The sequence below is a fragment of the Cardiocondyla obscurior genome, linkage group LG13, assembly GCF_019399895.1.
Source record: "Cardiocondyla obscurior isolate alpha-2009 linkage group LG13, Cobs3.1, whole genome shotgun sequence".
NCBI classification, from domain to species: Eukaryota; Metazoa; Arthropoda; class Insecta; order Hymenoptera; family Formicidae; genus Cardiocondyla; species Cardiocondyla obscurior.
Window position 1 is genome coordinate 1701057 of NC_091876.1, and position 20682 is coordinate 1721738.

The 20682-nt window shown below is 49.3% G+C and overlaps 1 protein-coding gene and 1 long non-coding RNA gene across 2 annotated transcripts in view; one reads left to right on the forward strand and one right to left on the reverse strand.

Moving 5' to 3' along the window:
- Crp (transcription factor cropped) overlaps positions 1–20682 on the forward strand; it is a 116650-nt gene that overhangs the window by 68673 nt on the left and 27295 nt on the right. The gene's annotated exons all lie outside the window — the stretch shown is intronic.
- Positions 3337–4626, reverse strand: LOC139107558 (uncharacterized). The gene is made up of 2 exons (XR_011546534.1): positions 4361–4626; positions 3337–4241 (listed from the first exon to the last, which is right to left on the reverse strand). It is a non-coding gene; the product is annotated as an uncharacterized lncRNA (long non-coding RNA).

Sequence of the window (20682 nt, forward strand, 5' to 3'; positions counted from 1 at the left end):
ACGTACGACGTGTGATTTCTGAGCGGAACACGGTGTCGTGCCGCAGGCTATGGGCCTCTCGTGTACCGCTCTCGACACGTGTAACATGATTTTCAGAGACTACTATCTGCCCGTAAATCGCGACTAGTTTATTTTTCAGTAGCCCTCCCTCCCAAAAAAAAAAAAAATTTGTACGTATTATTGCGCTATTTAATAATATATCGTCAATGATCGACCAAATGTTTCCTGACTATCAAAAATCGCTTTGCATTTTATTTATTTTTTAACGCTAGTATCTTGTAGTATCTTGCGGAAAAAAAATGCCACGCGGGTAAATAGCAGAATATAATATCGCGAGTCATAAAGAATGTCGTTACCGATCTGGTGCGGTGGGTCTAAAAAAAAAAATTGTCTCGCAAGAACGAACGTCGCAAGTGGAGCGAGTGTATTAGAAATGATGGATTCGACTTAAGAGTAACGCGCCGTAAAAACGCGAATGCCGGCGATACAAATTGAATGAATAATTCACGAGATAGCCCGTCGAGGCTCTTGGGCATGCACGCGGCGGCGGAGGGCCGCCGTCGCAAATACCCGGCCGTCATTGCGCGTTTGACGATAAACTCTCGGCGGAATAACATTTACCCGATTACGAAACGAATCGCGGCATGCCGGGAATGCCGATGATAAAGGCAGGCACGGTACGGCCGCTCGGCAAAGAAGCGCGGCTGCCGGCGTTCTTGCCGCCGGCAGAAGTGGAAGACTTTGAAAGATACTCGATCCCGAGTACCGCGATTCCGCAAACGCCGCAATTAGCCTGGAACTCTAACAATATGGTTGAGGTAGGTCGCGTCGGAGAGAAAGAGAACTACGTGGCGCCTATAGCGATCCAAACTCCGCGATCATCTCTCATTAACTTAGCTCCCTCTTCCACCTTCCCCACGAGCAATAAAAAAAACTAAGCTTGCTAATAATAATTAAAAAAAGAAAAATTTAGCACCGAAGGTGCTAATGCATTTCCCTACTCACGGGCGGGTTAACTTAATGAAAGGGTGCGGCGGATCTATTATTCTCGCAAATGTTAGACAACGTTACGTAACGAAGTTTGATCCGGAAACTTTTTTTTCCCCCCAGCCCGCTTCTGGCTTCGAAGAGGATTTTCGCCTTTTAGCGCTTGGATACCTCCGGATAGGATTTGCAGATTTCGTACCGCTGCCTGCTCGCGGACCTTACTTTTTACCTTTTCCCGAAGCGATTTCTGCTTTTCTTTCATATATTCCTCTCGCAACCGACTCTTCTGCTCGCAAAGGTTTTTTTTTCTATTCTCTCTTTTTCTCTGCGTTTCTTTTTCTCTTTTTTTTTTTTTTTTTTCCATTTAGCTCAATTGCTCCGACGACGTTGCGCGTGCACACACGCAGCGAAAACAATTACGAGAGTACGTACATCTACCGCGTAAGATAAGTCGGTGTCATAAATTACGGAACACAATATAAATGCAAATTTAATGTCGGCCAGCCTACTGCTATTTGCGTTTACCCTTACCTCCCCCCCTTGCTCCCTCCCGTAAGATAGCCGACTCGGAACGAGTCGCAGTATCTTCTTATGTCCCTTCAGTCCGTAATGCAAGCTGAGAAACTTTCAAAGCGCGTTTGACGGTTCGCTATTACGAGCGCGGCACAATTTGCGAGATGATCGTTGAACGCGCTTCTTTCCGTTTCCGTTGTAATTCCTGACCCTTTGCATGCTCGGAATCATTACACGTCGACGTTAAAAATTTTATTTACTTCGAAAATTATTTTCTTTTTTTTTTATTCCTCTTTTTTTATTACCACAAAATTTGCACGAAATATTTATAGCGAGTTTCTATTTCTATTCTTACGCTCGACGTTCAAGGGAAAATTTCGAAAAGGTGGACCACGAGGTCTTACAAGTCCCGGCAAAAATCTCACGACTGCTCGCAAGATTAATGTCTTCGCTTCGTCAGGAGCGAGTTGTTCGAACGCACCTAGAAGCGTTTTAAGTGATCCTTCGGGTAACGTTAAGCGCTCGTTTCATGGAAATTTCGCGCAAACGGACGTAATTTCGGAATTGGCGAGGTACTTCGCCGTAATGTCTTTCTCCGAGCCTACGAAGAAACTATCGGGCGACGGTGCTAAGGAATGCAGCTCTTGGCAAAAACGAACAAAAAAATGGGGACGGAAACGTATTCTTCTGTTTTAGTAGGATAGAAGTAAAATAGACGTCGATAAAAAAAAAAGAGAGAAAAAAAAATCAACGTCATAATAATAGATAAAAGAAAGAGAAGGGAAAAAACGTATAAGAAATCAGCGGAGCGGTTTAAACGACGAGCAAAATAATTTAATTAACACGAGATTTCTTTTTTTTTTTTTTCTTTTGTTTAACGTGATCTTGTTGCCGAGGAAACAATGCGCTTCATCTACGCCTTTGCGATTTAATGCGCTAGACGAGGCTCCACCTAGGTCACTCGTAAAAAAGACAACGCGTACAATTTGATCTAACGACGCCGCGGGGCAAATAAAAGAACTGCGTTACGACGATCAAACGACTTTTCGCGATACGGTCTGCGCGGTGGGCCTTGGCACGTTAAAAGGGCGGGGTGTCGGCTTTACTGTCTTCGTGAAACACGCGATGCGCCTGCATCGCCGTCCGGGACGAAAAATTTACTGCCAATTTCCGGCGTTGCGCACCGGATTATTGCCACGGCCGTTATTGTTCGGATAACAACTACTTTGCAAATACGCACGGCGGGTCATCGGATATTGCGAATTATTCTGACGAATTATTCAGCGACTCCTACCCCGAAAAACTCTTGTACGCTTCTTGTTAAAAGAGGAAATAAACGATTCTAATTTATTTCGATTTTTTTGTTAGTTTTTTTTTTTTTTTTTTTTTTTTTTGTATATTTGAGAAAGCTGTGTTAAAACGCGTAATGAAAACTATATATAATCGCGCCGCGGCGAACGCCTGTCTTTCCGCGTACAATTGCCAAGCGGCAAAAACGGTGGGCTCTCGCGGAAATTCGCCGCTCTTTGTCTCGCCTCCGTAATTATTAATGGCACGGTTTTGCCATCGACAATACCATTTACGACATGGCTCGTGTGTCGACAATAGAATTGACAAATCAGAGGTCGGCCGCGTGGCGGGTAATCATTACAATGGCCGTGCCACTTGACGGGATCGAGGTGAAATCGGGGTTCAGAGAATCGCTCGCGTAATGCGCGGCCCGTCTTGCTGCTTCGTGCGCTCGATTTTAACCGTGCTTCCTCGTTTCGCAAGCGAGAAAAATCGCGCGCGGAGTCTGCGTCGTTTCCGGCGAGCAAGGCGTCCGCGCGATTTCCGCTCCCACGAGACGCGTCCCGAGGTAACGTCGCCATGAATGTATGCCGGGGCACGTACGTACCACGGAGACGAATGGCGCAAACACAAGCCGGGGACCGCGAGTTTGTTCTGTAACTACCGCGAGGGCCGATGCAAGCGTAAACAACGTCGGTCAACTGCGCCACACGTGTACGCAACGTTACGCGCGTTTCGCGCGGCGACGGTCTCTCTCGCGCGGCCACGTCGCCGTAATTTTCTTTGTTCCGCATAATGAACGACGCTGATTAGCTACGTGACCTGGCGCCTTCACGCCGCGTCTCCGACGCGATCGACGCGAAGGGGGAAAAAAAACGCTTTCCCGTTCCACTTCTCCTTGTGTTAATAGATGGGGGGAAAAAATTAATTCGCTCTTTACTTTTTTTTTTTTTTTATTTTGTAAAATCTCTAAAGATTCCGTCTTGGATTTTTTTTTGTACCGCTTGATCTCAGTCCCGCGAACAACTACCTAGAAAACCGCATTTAATCGCTCGAGCCCGCCGTGACTCTGATGCGGTCGTAAATAATGTCCTGGAAGCGCGGCGTATCGTCGTATAACTCGGTTTACCTATGTGTATCGCGTGTGCGTGCGGCGTTTAATGGCATCCTCTACCCACGACTACACCACGGCTTTCCCTCTGTGGCCCTCAAGCTCGACGAAAAATTCTGTTTTTATTTAAAAACTAGAACGAACCATGCGAACGCTTCGCGCACGCTGTTTTTCGAGAGATCCTAATTCGTGCGCGTTATTTAAATTGAGTAATTTATAATCGACGACGTGTTATCGGTTCAAGAGATTTAAGAGACTCGATTGCGAATTGCGAAAAAAAATGTTTGCGACTTACCAGTCTGCAATGAGCAACAGCGGAGTTGTTGAATTCAGGCGGTGGCTGTAACATAAAATAACAATATTAATGTAGACATGTTGAAAATAAATAGTTAATGATTAAACAAAAAAAATTATGCGGATGTATTTAATTTTTTAATAATTCTTTAAGTTGATCCTTACCTATGAGTTGCTCCGCTGAGGCAGGATACCCATCCTGGGCCTGCTCCTCCTCTCAGATGGGACGTGACGAGCCATCCTTCCGCGCACAAGTAACTCGCGAACGCGTCCGGGTGAAGCTACAATCGCGAAAATTACTTAACAAATTTTTCGACACTCCCGAATTAAAAAGAATCGTAAAAAAAAACGCCCGGTAACTATCGGCAGCCCCGAACGACCGACGAACCGGCTGCAGTTCGTATAATTTCGAATCGGCGTGCGGCACTGAGCGATGCGACGCAGCGGAGTTTCTCTTGACCTGAAACAAAAAATAAAACAATTATTTAGTAGATATAAAATTTAATTAAATGAAAAAATTAAAAAACGTTATTAAAAATCCAAAGAAAAAATTGATATATACCCATGGGTTGCTCCGCCGGGGCAGGATACCCTTCCTGGGCCTCCTCCTCCTCTCAGGGTGTCTGCGGGATGTCGGGCTGCTCCTCCTTCAATGGTAGTTTTACCTGAAACAAAAATTGCAATTAGAATATGTTCTGGTCAATGTCTTATTGAGCGCGTATTATTTATCGCACCGCGCGCGTGTTTTTGTTCTGGGTGACCGGACGCACATACCAACGCTAGCGAAACTATTGCACACCGTCCCTCCTACTCCCCGTGCTCCCCGCGCCTACTGTCGTTTTTACGATTAAAATTAAGAAGCACGACGAACGATTACTTGTATAAATTTATGCTCACGATATTCCTGGCGTTGCTTACTTGTATCGGGTCTTCACTCGAGTCGTTCTCGATCTCGACACGAGAAACTAGCTACGACTTAAAGCGAGGGTCCAAGAATTACGTTGATTTTTTAGCCCGACTACGAATATGCGAAACTATCACGGCGCAATGACGAACGTGACGATTCATCCTTACTTGTCCGGCCGAGTGTCGGTCGATAGACAACGGCGATGTCCTGTGCGAGATACTGCGGTTCATAAAACTCTCCGGATGACGCGAGACATAGATACACGATGATATGCGTCGAGAGTACACCCCGGAGATGCCTAGACGTCTTCGTCTCGAGCACCGATATGTTCCATGTGCCTGGCGTACCGTGCGTCTGAGTCGCGTAGACCCCATGCGATCAGGCGATCGATAAAGCGCTCTGATTGGTCGGCGCGCTAGGGTCACCCATCTCTTTTTAGGGACCAGAAATTTTTTGACGCTTAACCTGGACTATGGTCGCGGGGGTGGTTGCGGGGGAGGGGGCCACACCGTCTTTGCGTGAATATATTAATTAAATATTAATTTTTATTTTATTATTTTTTTAAATAGAATAATAATAAACTTGCGTAGCGCATTATATTGCGCACATTACGGAATTATACAGCATTACGGGCTACTCAAACGCTAAGTACGATATTCAAGGATATAATAGAATGCGGAGGAACTTAGGGGCCTACGCTAATGTCCGTAAAACTGCTACACTGAGGGCTGAATACGCATGACGGGCAAAAATATGTATATAAAGCAATCCATTCGTTCACCCTGCCAATAATTTCACGTCTCTCGATAATAATCCCATCAGATATCGCTTAACAATTTTACAAACATTTCCCGATAATTATTTTTGGGGCTTGCTCGAGTTTTTTAATCGGCGACGAGTCTCCGTTTTTTTGTTTTGGGAGAAGGAAAGACGCCTCGAGCTCGCCGGACGCATAACAAAAGTAAATCAACTCGTCGTCGAGCTCGGCGCAAGCGAGAACAACTCCGGTGCGAGAAGGACAGCGTACAATTGACGATCGGACCTATTGCTGTCTCACTTTTTTTACGCGGTTTTCTCTCTCACTCTAAGGCCCGAAATCCCTAACAGCCAGTCTATTGCGGAGTCTCGGGCGGGTCGACGCGTCGCAATCGCTCCGCAATTTCGCGTCATTTTCGGTCGCGAATAGAAAGTCCTCGCGTACGAATCAGTGTCGACGACGTCGACTCGGGTACGAACGATCATTTTTTATACTCCAGTGTCATTCCACTCGTCGTTTTGTGCTTCTTTTCGTGGCTCGAAAAAGGGCTTCGGAAAGAAAAGGTTATGGCGTCGGCGGAGCGCGCGAAGCGCGCGGAGCGTCCGGCGTGAATTGTGCCGCGCGTTCGACATTACCGACGCCTTCACTCGTCATCTCCTTCAGCGACGTTCAGCGCATTCCGGGGACGGCCATTTTGAGAGCGCGGAATCTGCACTTAGCCCGTCTTCTTCGTCGCGGCCGAGATTCCCATCCCGATTCAATCTTCCGATTTTTGAGGAACCTGAGGAAGGATAAAGTGCGCGGAGACCAGTTTAATTCGCCGCACGACACGAAACCTCGACGTCGTTGATTTCACCGACGGGGATTGACCGAAGACTCGAAAGGACCTCGCTTTACATCGCGGATAATTTCTCGTGTCGAGATCGTGGACGACTCGATGGAAGTAAGCAGCTCCACGAATATTGAGAATTCAGACTTAAACAACAAATGATCGTTCGTCGCGCTTCCTAATTGTAATCGAAAAAAATCGCCGCGGTAATCCACCGTCATTTTCTCGGTCGTCCGTCTCTCGAGTGAGGGTCAGTGATTAGTGGAAGTAATTTAAAATAAAGCAGAGCAGTGTAATACAGTGTCGAGGAATGTGAAGTGCTACACGTCAGGATACAACAGGTTAGGATAATCCAGAAACTGCCACAGAAGGAAGGAAGGAAGGACGGACGAATGGGAAATAATCTACTTTAACCTAACCGAAAGCTACGAATGTAAGTCAACCGTACATTACCCAATTGTAATTATTATTATGTAAAAATTATTAAAATTAATTAATGTCTGTAATTATAATAACGCGCGCGAATTTATTTCTTTCGAAAAAACTATGTACGCATGGTTTCTTCTAGTGTCTAAAAAAAAATTCATGTTACGCTAAAATTCGCATTTTTACTTTGTAAAAAAAAAAAAAAAAAAAAACTTTTATCTGGACGAAGCACGTCTTGAATGACTTTTGATTATGCAGTTTGCGATTCCCTTTGCATTCGATATCGTATACAGACGGGACGGAAATATTGTCGAAATTAATTGATCGATTATTGAAACGGGAAAACGCCTTCGGACGGATTTCCGCGCGAGCGATTCCCGGCGTTGGATTTTCATACCCGACCAGTTCCAGGCCGTTTCAATCGGCGTATCCCCGAGGCGCGCGCCCTACGATCAGCGTGATCGATTGCGGTAGTCGCGAATTATTAATCCAAGATGAAGGATGATCGTCGGCTTAACCGACGGCTGAAAGGACTCTCGGCGCTGCCCGGCGCGCGTAAATGAAATTACCGCGGAAATATCCCAGCTGTACAAAAAAAAAAAAAAAGAAAAAAAAATAGAAAGAGAAAAAAAAAGGAGAAAAGAGGAAAAATACTCGGCGCGTTTCCCCACGGCGAATGATATGTCTTCGTTTAATTAGCTACGACCGGTCTGACGAGTGGCTTTTCTTGGATCGCGGAATGTTCCTCGTGCACGCGAAGATAGTCAAATAGCGGGCTCGCCGCTTCGATCGTCCGTTTTACGACTGATTTCATCACGACGTTCACCAATTTCATCCCTGAGCACCCGACTTTGTCGGCGAAATTAATATCGAGTCGACTTCGAATTGCTTAAAAAAGAAAAAAAAAGAAGAAAAATCGAAGCGATAACTTTGCGTGACGAGAAACGCGCTTTATCCGCGAGCTTTCGAACCGACGGTGATAACGACCGTATACGGCGAAGATTTGCGGCCGAATAACGTCCCGACGGATCGCGCTATTCGCGGCGAGAGGATGGAGGAGGAAGATGCCGAGATTTGCCGCGACTAATCTCGCAATGAGTCACCGGGCCACTTGGTGTGGCCGTTCGCGAGGAAGTCGAGTTTGTTGACTTCGCCGTGTGCCGGTGATCGCTGCCAACGAAACGCCGATGTGCTCGGGAACCGCTCCCGCTTTCGTCGCTTCGCTTCTGCGAATTTTCGTGCAATCGACAGACGCGTTTCCCGCAGAGTTTCCGGGCACCGATACGTTTCAAATAATTTTGATAGCCATAAACAGCCGGAGATTCGAAGCCGCGTTCGATTTTACACCTCATTATTTCGTCGGGATATCTTTAACGCGACGGACTGATTGGCTTGAAAGCCGCGATTATATCGCGCGAGATACGTTCTCCGATCGGCAGCGAAAGGAGAAATCTAATGAATCGCGCTCTGACTTCTCAATGATAAAGATAATAAATTCAATAAAAAGAAGCTCGCCCCGCCAGCGTTTTTTATCGCGAGCGGCGACCGATCTTGTTTTCCGATTTACCGCATAAGTCGAACGTGAGCGTCAGCTGATCGCACTGCTGGCCAACTTCTGCCGACGCGCCTCGATTTTCTCTTTTTCTTTTGTCCGAGGCTCGTGATCGCGCCGTGGCGAGCGATCGCCATACGGAGATATCGCGGAGACGCGCGCTCGCTCGCCATATTCGTGTGCGTCGGACCCGCGGTATATGGACCGTCCGTCCGTCGGTCTCGGAACGGTTATCCGGGTTAAATACGCAAGAAATTAATAGCCGTTCGCGCGTTGAGTCACGGGGGCCGCCCAGCATCCTCGGGCGTGGGCGAGAATTCGCGGCGCGTCGCGCAAAGCCGAGCGGATAATCCTCTTACGAGCGCGCTGATTCATTTTGATCTCGTGGAATCAATCATCTTTCGTATTATCCCTTCCGAGATAAAACCGTTCCTAAATAACGTCCCTCGTGCGTTTCGCTACGCTCGTTATCGCCGATAGCTCGTCTCGAGGCTCCCAGCCCGAGGCACTTCGTTTTCTCACGTCGCGTCGACATGGAATTTTTTATCGCCGAGCACGAACAAATCGGCCTAATCGTTATCGCCCGGCCTATCAGCCGAGGTGCGTGTGCGTGCACGCCCGCGTTTCGAGTTTCGTCGTCTTTCAACAGACGTGTATATCTTATCGACGTCGCGGGTCCGAAGGGCGAAAGGGGAGGGAGGTGGAGAAGCCCACCTTACTCGGCATACGCGGAACGTCTTCCACGTTAAACACCAGCCTCGAATGTCGGTATGCGCGCCTCCGCTTTCTTCGCGAAACGATAGTCACCGGCCGGCTTGAATGTTACGTCTGGACGAGATTCGCGATAACACGCTGCCAGTTGCACGCGCGCGCGGTGCATTGTTACGTCATCGCGATATCTCAATTATTCCAGGCCACACCGCGCGCTCGCATATATGGGTTTATGACGCATTCGCCATTGTTCTCGCGGCAATCATTCCCTTTCGCATTGCTCGATCACGTAATCGCCTCCCTCGCCGATTAAGGAAAAGAAGCGAAAGGGGAACCACCATGATTTTTATCTTCTCCACGTTATAAATTATGGCACAGATGTCTTTAATATATTTTTTAAATTACCTTTTTCTTTTTTTTAAATAAAAAACTATTTTACAAATGCTGCTTAACGCTCTCGCGTTTCTCTCACGTTGATTGTTCGCGACGCGTATGAGTAAGAGCCGTCGTGTCGCGTAAATTAAAGGCGCGATGGAGCGATAGAGCGGCAAGTTACACAAAAATTTCCGGCGATTACTGCCGGCGCACACGGCATGTTATAACATCGCCCTTGTAATCCGTAAGACGCATTTACGCCCGTACGCGGCGTGCATTTTGTCGAGTCGATTAACGTGCGGCGCGTAACAGCTACGTCGCACGCTCGTTTAATCGGGGAGGCTTACAAAAGTGTATCGAGATCTCGGTGGCCGCGGTTCGAGAGACGCTGCATCCGGTCGAGGAGTTTTACAGTCGAGCGTTATTCAACGACGACAGGATTATAGACAGCGAGCTTAACGGCGGACGATCTCGTTAGTCGACGCCTCGGGGGCCGACATGCGTTTTCTATTTCCTACCGGAACAGAGAAACGAGGAGGAACGGGCACCGACGACCGCCGCGAGAACTCGTCTCCTCCTTTCCCACGTTTTTCGCCGCCTTTCGACCTAATTTCTCGCACCCCTTTCTCTTCCCCCCCGAGTCTTTTTAGCTCCGCCGAGTACGTGCAATTCCCGCGGCTCGCGACTTCGACCGCTTCACGGTTCTCTCTTGCCTCCTCTCGAGGCTACGTACAGGCTCGTTGCATTCCAGAGCCCTAAGAGTGGAAGGACCTCGTCAAGGCAAGCCGGTCTCGCGAGTACGCGTGATCTCGCCCCGTCGGCATGCCATATACCTTGTCGCCTTCTGATGCGCCGATATCGCATTCGTGGCGATAATAGCACGCACGCGTCGCAAGTTACGTTCACTTCGAAACCGAATTTAACGACCGCAATGTATTTTTTTTTTTTTATTTTTTTTTAAATCGCTGCAATTTTCAGCGTCACAACGCGTCGATATCGCTCGCCGTGCGGCCGCATAATTGTTTCTAACTTCAGCTCCGGGTACCAGAGAGATTATGCGGAAAAAAAAGAAAAGAAAAACGAACTTGAGTTCGAGAGAACGTCCGCGCGTTTAACAAACGTTCTTTTGTTCGTCCGTAGTACATATAATACGGCACATATAATGCGGAAGAAAAGACGTGCAACTTTCGCGATTCTCTTCGTGTTATCTCAGCCGACAGGTATCTCATTAGCGCCCGGCCGCCGTCTGCGCTAAACGCCGATGATAACGCGCGCTAAATGAAACGGTCGATGACGAGGAACGCCGCGGCCGTGCCTGGGAACCGTATGGAATAGAGATGTTTGTCGAGTGCTCGAGAAAAAGGTGCTAAAATTCACGGCGTCGCGATAGAGACGCGCAATTTTTTTTTTTTTTTTCGCGAGACGTGCTTGAACTTCCGCGAACGTGCGATAACCACCTCTCGCTCGAGCTTCGCGCACCGGATGTTCCGCAAGTCGTGGGACACAATTATCTACCCGGTCGATTTCGATAAATTAAATTTTCTTCGCAACGCAATTACTTTTGTTTGAGTTATCAGCACCTTCGCAGATCGTGTACAATTCATACAAATATTACGTATATAATTATATGCAAGGGATATCGAGGCGCCCAGCGCTCGTTGCTTAAGTTATTAATCGTGACTGGCATCGCGATCGACCGATTGCTCGATCGGGAGGGAATAAATAAACCCGCGGATCGATGCTATTGAAACGATACTATCATCTTAATTGAACGATCCGAGCGCGCATGCAGCGACGAGCTGCGGCGAGATGAGAATCAGGCTTCCTGGACCTCGCGGTTCTCGTGATTTATGGGGACCGGCTTTACGGTGGCCCCTCGGACTCGCGGCCGAAATCTCCGATAAACGCGCATTTGTCTCGGTGATCGGGCTGACGAACGGCCGAGCGTGGTGTGTCGCCACCGCTCTCGCGCGACATCGCTTTGGCCGCGAGCCGATTCCGCCCTGGCCGTCGTCCAATATCGGCCGAGTGATTTCTATTACGATCCACGCGGGGGAAGAAGCAGCGACCCCGGGTCCAGGAAGTCGCAGGAAATCAAATTCGTCCGCGAAACCCGCCGACGATTTTATATCTTCCTCGCGCGGCACTTGCGGGATGACATTAAACGTCGTACGTGATGTCGCGCTCGTTAAGACGGTTCGCGAACGCATCGGCGGATGTGCAGTTAAACGAGTAACGACGTAATCGCGGCCGCGGGGAATCGGATTTAATCCCCGGTCCCCATCGCGTTCGAGTAAACGGAAATGAAATACGCCGCGCGGTGACGGTACGAAAAAAAAAAAAAGAGTAAAAAAGAAAAAAACAAAAAGGGTACCGGTAAAAAAGTAATTAGAGGCGCGCCTGTGCGCTATTTAGCAAAAATTTTTGACAAACCCCGAACGATAAATTCATGAATATTTTCCCGTCGCTCTCGTGGAAATTATATCCAATTTCGCGAAATTGTTTTATAAAGCGCGATTCCCGTTTCGGCGCGGTATCGGTTTACTGGAAAATAAATATCCGCGTACAATGAGGGTTGCAATTGAAAAATCGCGCGTCCGGCTAACGGGGAAATGGCTGGTCAAAGGGCGGAGAGGGTGATCATTTCATATTTTTCATGCCCGTCGTATAAAATACGGCGCTTAAAACGCGACTGTATTATATACGCGGAGGCCGCGGACGCCCGTGATCACTTTGTGCGATCCAAATTGCCAAATGAAACGAGTCACGCGGCAAATTGTTCTTTTTGTAGAGCGAAACGATTTCGCGCAATAAAGATATTAACAGCCGGGAGACAATTAATATTTAATTCGCACGCGATTCCGACAGCTAATTCGCATTTCAACGCGGAGAGGGAAAGAAAAAAAAAAGGAAGAGAGAGTGAACGCTGCAGACATTAATCTCGACGAGCATTGTGCCGCGACGCTATTTTATTGTATCGCACGGTTCGTGAAAAGTTTCGAGAAAGCACAGCCGCCGCTGTTCTTATCTCTCCCGAGATAGAAATCGAAACGGCGGATCTTGATCGCATCCTCTCCTCTCACGCTACATCGTGTATTCGTGACAGTTCCCGTTTCTCGTGAAATATGCCAGCACTTAATCAGCCTTGCTTTTTCTTTCGCGATGCGCACTCCGAGTGCTCTTCGTGATTTGCGGATATCGAGGGCGAGGCTAAATAATTTCTTTTTTTTTTTCCCTTTTTTTTTAAATTTTAGTTTTGCTTTTAACATTTTCTGACACGTTATACGTTATTAAAATACATATACCTACATTACGCTCTTTATTGTAAACTGTATTTGCAAAAATATTAATAATTAAAAAAAAAAATATCTATTAAAGTTATTCCGTATTTAATAAATTTATGGTGGAAAACTGAAATCAGTATCGAGCTTCGTGCCGGTTGGTCTCATCCTCACCTCTTGTAAACGGACGTGCTCGGCCGTGCTACATCGCGAGAGCTATATTGTTCCGAGGAGCGCGATCTCGCCGCGGTACCCTCCACTTCGTCTCGACACCGCGCTGTCGGATCGGGTGTTATGTTATTACGATCTCGTAAATACATCGCGCTCGCAATAGCGGCACGACGTCGCGAAGCTGCATCGCTGCATGGATAGGTGTTGTCGATGCGAATCGCGACTTAGAACGGACCGCGGGGGTATGCGAAGGGGGGCTACGGGTCGTGTGATTAATGTCTCGGCAATTTGCTCGCTCTTGAATCGAGATCGGACGATCAAGATCCACGACGTCGCGCATTAATTTCATCTGGGTCAGCGTACGCTCGGAGGCCCCGTTGTTCTATGAGCGAATGCAAATTAATCGCTTCGCGAACTAGCTATTGTTCGCCGACAGCCGCGCGAAAAATTTTTCATTATACGGAGGTGCAGAGGTGAAATTGAAAAAGCGCCGCACGCACGCGATTGATTATCGCGAACGGTTAAGAGTTGATAAAGAAAATTAGGTAATTGTTTTCGCGTTTCCTCGCGGATCGCTTTTGCTGTTAGCCGTTCGACGTAGCGACACGAATATCGCATTTGCCGGCGCGGGATGGTCGGAGCGAGATCCGGCCGATCTCTCTCGATAAATAGAGATTTCGCAATTAAAGGGCGACGCTGCACTAGTTCCCCCGTTCGTAGGGTCCCCAATTAACGAGCTCCATTTACAGCGTTACTCGCCGCCGCACCGACTTTTCAATTTCTTCTTATTGCTCGACGTCTCGAGTCTCCCGCTAATTGGCGGCCGGCCGATCACCGAGTTAGCGCGATAGATCGTCAAGAATTTTTTTTCACGCCCACGATAGAAGTTGTCGCGAACTTTCCGCGCGCGGATTATCTCTTATTTGCCGCGGGTCGCAGACGGATCGACCCAGTGCTCCAGTTTAAGCCGCTGCAATATTTTTACCGTCCTTGACAATGCAATCAATCGCGGAGACAGTCGCTCGAGGCCGAAGTGAAATATTTGACTTAAAATTATTATTAATTTCCGCTCGCCTTTGACGCGCGATGATATATTTGTATCGAATTATATATTTTTCAAACGAGTTTACGCGAGGCGATTCCTTCCTCTGGATTTTTCGAAACGCGACGTCGTTTTCGGCCCCGAGCTAGTGGCCGCCGAGATATTTAAAAGACGGGAAAGATTGATGCCCCGCATCACCGTCTTTGAGCGATGATCTCGGTTCGCGGATACCGCGAGCTACGCCGCACGACCGTTTGCCGCTTATTCCGAGAGAGCCCCGTGTACGACGCGCCGCGAAATGTACGGGTATTAATAAACAGCGAACGGGATTTGTTCGGACGCAATTTCTCTCGGACGACTTCCACCTTTCGGGCGAAAAGGTAATGTACCTTGAACGAGATGCGCGCCATAAACCCGGTAAACCCGTCGTTTCGCATTAGGCGAGAATTTCTGTCGAGTAATCCGGAGCTACAATCATCCCGGGTACCTCATTTGATCGTAAACGTCAAAGAGCTGAGAGAACGACGTCTACGATTAATTGTGTAATTTTATTTCTATTTTACGCATAAATTATTTAGATATATGTATATACGTATAACAATTTCGTAACAATGCGAACGTGCGTTAGCGCTACGATCTTGTATGGAAATTCCCCAGCTGTTTCGCCGTAGCGTAACCTCTCACTTCGCACTTAAAGTTTCAGAATTAGAAGGGACAGCGGGCCGGAGTTCTCTGATAGTAGCATTCGGAGTTAATGCGGTTAAATCGACCGCGGGAACTACGTATACGTATCGCGTTAACGGAGGCACGTACGTGCCACTCGTCCAAGTTTCTGCGTATGTCGGTACCTCGCAGATCCGCATACCTCATTCGCGAACCTTGACTGCACACCTATGCAACAATCCGCGCTCTCCACCTGTCCCTCTCGATTTTCTTGCCCGCCGCGGTTTCCACGCGCGCACGTTTATCTCCCATTGAGGGATCTCTCGATGAATCTGCCGGCGATCTCATTTCTGCCCGGCGAAGCGCTCACGTTTTGCGGTACGATCTTTCAGGCGCGACGAGAAACCGAGAGCCGCATTCGTGCATTCAATTTTAAGAACAGCGGTGGTGCTTTAATTATTTTTATTTAAATTTCTTTTTCTTTTTTTTTTAATTACCTACGTGTTTTCTATTGAAAAAACAAATATTTGTACACGCATAATTTTTGATTGATATACTTTTAACGAGGCGGATCGCGATCAGGTTCTCGAGAAAGTACAATTCGGTGGATTGAATTCAGTGGCTCGTGGAATAACTAACTGTACGGGGCCACGTTCTTGCGCGCGAACGTACTTGACAAGAATGCAGTTTCACCAGCGTTCGGGCGCCGCTTTTCCGCGGCGGTCGACCGCGACCGGTGGCGATTTGAGACGCCGCGCCCGTCTCGGCGAAAGGATTTCCATCTCCGCGCGGGAATTACATTGCATCTTTCACGGGTGGCCCGTTGCTCGTTTCCGGTTGAACGACGACAGGGATTTATCGCGGGGAACGTCGCGCTCTTTACCATAAGCGGCAAAAGATTGACGTCGGCCGCATAAAAAGTTCTCGCTTATCAAAAGCGGATGAGTGCGAAATGATTTATCGAGAGATTGGCGAGGCCGCGCGCATCGGACGCATCTCGGCGCGAGTGAGCACGCGAGGAGTGCATCGTCCTTGGTGCTTCTTCTCGCATCAACCCGATTTGAGAAGGCGAACTAGTTCACTTTTTGCTCCTGCGAATCGAGCGCTCGTCCTCCCGAAGGCCATTCGTCCTGCCCGTGGCTTGTCGTTCGGCAACCAGTGATATTTTTTATTTTATTTTATTTTTATTTCAATTTTTTTTTTCTATAAATAAAATCTTAACTCGCGCCTTGAGAGAACGACGATTCGGCGCGCTACCGGTTTCAATGTTGCCGAGCGCAGCTCGACGTTTTCCTTCGCGCGGCTTTTATCCAACTCGCTTATCATTTAATCAGCTTTCTAATTAACTCTGCCCCGCGCACGTTCCCCCCCCAGATTCCGGTGGCTGCGTTTGTCATTTAACAATGTGCACCCGCGCGATCGCACCGCGCAACAATTAAACGAACCTGTTTGTTTCTCATCGCGCGACGGTCCCGATTTATGTGTTCCGATAGTCGCGCTCCATTCGGCTGGATTACGCGGACAAATGTTCCGTCGGGGTGTTACATATAAATTTCCATCGCGTGATGCATTAAGGCCGCGAAGAAACCCGCCGCAAAGAAGCGCATCCCTCAGCGCTCACGCGATTATGCATCAACGTTCCCGTATCCGAGGCGTTCGTACCTTTCTGGTCTCGGGTTCTGGATGGGTCGGCACCCGCGTATCCGTCCGCCGTATCTCGCGGGGCCTCTCGCCGCCACCGAACGGCGCAATCCGCGTTAAAGCGGCCGTCAAAAGCATCACTCCTGACCCCGAAAAGCCTTCCGTATTCCTATCGAGTCGAGTTCGTGATTAGATTCGCCGGATACCGTCCCGCGGCCGCCTAACGCGCGAACGGAGTGACATTGATTAACGGCGGTCCTTTCACGGTTTCCCCTCCTCTCCCCCTCTCTGCCCTCCTTTCTTTCGATTCGCCGACGCGATCCTCCGTGAAATGTCAGAAATAATCTACCGCTGTTGTCACAATGTGAGGCGAGTTACCGCGCATTCTACACGCCGAGTGACGCGCCGCCGCGATGATGAATACCTGGTAACGAGGTGTTTGCAGCGCGTCGAAAAAAAAAGAAAGAGGAAAAAAAAAAAATCGCGATGTAATTCGATTACCGTGCTCCCCGGTGAAAGAGTAACCGGCTTCACCGGTGACGTCTTACATGCCGGTGAATCGCGGATTACAATCGAGCGCAGCTGCGTCGAACAGCGAGAACGGTAGAGATCGCGAACAAATTTCGCTAATTGTCGGCGTAACCCAGCTATTAAATTAGCGAAAGATTACACCGACAAATCGGTGCTAAGTACGTCATTAATCACCGATAATTATTGACTATTCGAAGTGAACTGGATTTTATTGCTCCTTGCGAGCCGATTAACGACTCATCGAAGGGTGCATCCGCGATATTTCCTAGGCCGGCGGTAAGAAATCGGAGGGCGATTCACGTATTATCGAGTCGGTTCTTCGTGAATAACGAAGTACGGATGTAGGGAGAGTAGGCTCGATATTGTCGTGACGAACTGTCTACTTGTACGCGAAATCGTCGCGACTGTAACTCCCGGGCGGGCCCCGGCGTATCGGTTGTCTTTCCATTATTTTTCAACGAGCCGCCGGCTACAACGAGCGCTCGCGGAAATCGCAGTCGAGTAGACAACGGAACAATAGCGTGTGCCAATGTATAACTCCTCGTCGATAAACGCGACGTATTAACCGACAGGTATATAAGCACCTGGGCATATAACGTAACTCTATTCACTCCTGAATAGCCTCTTCCTCGCGTTTCTCTCTCGCGGATTGAAACTCCTCGGCGATCGGCTTTCGGGATTTAACTGTGCCCCACCCCCCCTTCCCCCCTCGCGTTTGCCTAGCGGAGTTGTCATGCACGCGTGAATTTCTTCCTTCCACTTCGCCGCGAGAAGCAGAGGATCGATCGCGAATTAGCCGTGATAACAGTCGTTAAACGTCGCTGCAGGCGCCCTGTGAATTTCCATCTCCGAGTAAATATGCGCCCCCGCGCGTCGTTGCAATATTGATACAAAAAGGAGTAGAGGAAAGGGGGAAAAAAATAAAAAATAAAAAAATGCGAAATATCTCGCCCGAGGCACGACGACACGGGGGCGCGAGATAACACGTCCGTGTACCGCGTACATACTCCGGTTTTTCTTGTACCTTTGCGTGCTCGGCTCTTTCTCTCTCTTTCTCTCTGTCCCCGGCATGGTCACTGGAGTAAGCCGTGGGGTCGTTGACTCTTTAAGCGGACGCCGGTTGTATATTGTAAAACGAACGTGGCCGGCGTATTACGTAACGGGGAGCGGCAGAGCGAGCGAGAAGGCCAGGGGGGTACCAGGGGCCAGGGGGGCCGGCCGCAATCGATCAAAATGTGCGCGCGCGAGCGGTCGGGGCGCCGACGCGATTCGGCCGAGGATGCTCTCGGGGCTTCTTGATTAGCCGACGCGAAATGTATTCTGCACCGGCATGGCTGCGGCTCGCGCGCCGGACGTCTCGGACCTACCGCAAGCGCGGCCTCCGCTCGCGAATTCCAGCGACCTGGAATTCGGAGGACGAGAGACTCGGGGGAAAAGCTAGAATCGAATTTAATATCTAATTTATTTCGGGCTCTCCTCGATTTTCTTAATTTTAGTCTTTATGCATAGGCTTGGGGTAATTAAATATAATTGTTTCGTTAAATAGCAACCGTCTCAATTTTCCATTTTATTTGACAATCGTGCGATACTCTCTGACCGGGGTGTCGTCCCCGCGTCGCTACTCGTGTTTGTTACGTCTGAAGGGAATATTAATATCCAGAACTTCGCTCGGGGAACGCTGGACTCTCTGACCAGCGTGTGCGCGCCTCTGGTCGCGGTCACGAAGCCGCATGAAAGAAAACGTCCGAGTGTGTGCGCGCGTGTGTGTCTGGCGGTACCAGGCAAGCCGCCGCACATACTGCACCTCGTTCCATTGCGGCCGACTCAATCGGACGCGTCACAGGAAGCCGAACGCTTGACTGACGGCGGCTGGACCGGCCGGCCGGCTGACGCTCCTAAACTATCGTACGACCAATTTATTTTATTCCACTCGTTTATCGCGTTAGCCAATTGGCGGGCCCGCGACGAAAGAGCGCGCTTCCTTCTCGTTGCAGCATCCGGCGCGAATCCGCCGTCCGCAAATTTTATCTCGGCGGAGTAGCCGCGTTAGAAAAGATACGCGTGGAAAAATGTACAAATCGCGGTGAGGTTTAGGTCGCGAAGAAACGAGACGCTCCCGGTTTTATCGCGTACCTCTCTCTCCACGTGCGCTCGTAAATAGGGAATAATCGATCGGAAGCTGCTGGCCCGCTTGCGCTCTTCTCGAGATCGCGTCGCGCGGCCGCTCGATACGTGGGCGTTGGAGAACGGAATTCAGAGTCGTTGCACGCGTTTTACTTTACGTGAAAGTAGTCGCGCGTGGACGGAGACGCGTCCAGGTCGAAAGTCGCCGCACGTAGGCAGCGGCCGATCCGCCCAGGCGGAAGGACACCAGGAATTCATAGACAATGAGGTTCTGACCTCTCCTCCACCCCGCCTATCGTTCACCTCCAGGTGTCTCTTCGCACCTCGCCGCTTCCCCGTTCGTCTCGCGGTTTATACTATCCTCGTCGACCGCAACGCCAGACTTCCGGGTCGAGGCCAGACTCTCGTCTCGCCCGCAAGGTTCACGCTCACGGCGCGTCTTTATCGCGTAAGATCCTCGGCGCTTAAAATAAACTTCGAGGGCCTTTAAACAAACGTATATATTCTGCCGCCTGGGGACACGTTATTCCTAGACGATCTTCGTCCAAGTTACGCCGGCGGAGATCTCCTCGCGCGCCGCGGGAGCTTTTTTAGAATCGCTACGGAAAAATCGCGGCCGGGCGCCGTCGTCTCGATAACCGGTAATACCGGAATCAGGAAGACCCGGCAGGACCTGGAATGCAGGCTGTGCGGAAAGTGCGGGCCGCCGCTGCGCGCGGAGGCAGAGCAGCTGACGCGTCGCCGTGACGTCACGGCTTGCGTGGTCGGCGTCCCGACGGCGAGCGTCGCTCGATATTCTCTCGCCCGGGCGACGCTCCTTTCTACTCGTACGTGTGGTCTTCCGCGTTCTCCGACCTTTCGCGCCGCGCTCACCTTCGTCGATCGTGATCACCGCTTCCGAGATTATTCCGCCGAAAAAAACGAGACGGTTTTCGGACCGATCTGAATTTAATTTTTATTTTTACGAAACAATTTTTTATAGTTTTTTTTTTTTAGAGGCTTTGGGTGGACGTTTTTATTGAGGAGAGACCGCGAATATCTCGAGACATTTTCCATTCAGTCGCTCGCCTACTCGCTCGCTCGTTTCTGTCTACTTTTGGCTAGCTTATCGCACGCGCGCGCTTCCTGTTGAACCTTCGTGGGCGCTCTATTTACACATCGGCACAGTTTCGAGAAGCGAGTCGAGAAAGCGTGGCTTTATCGGACCGCCCGCGGAGGGAAGAGGCGCGATACGCGAACGTTGAACGGGGTCGGGTAGCTCGTCGAGCGAGCTCGTCTGCTGGGATAGTCGCATATAGTCACGTATAGTCGCACACGGCGATCTATCTCGTTCCCGTCTTATTCTCTCGGCTTCCTACGCTTCCGTTTTCTCGTCTTTACTCGCCTCTAAAGCGCGATGTAGACGAGACAGCGAGCGAAAATTCCGAGTCTGTGTCTCGTCCCGACGAATATTTCGCGACGGGATCCGGCGGATCTC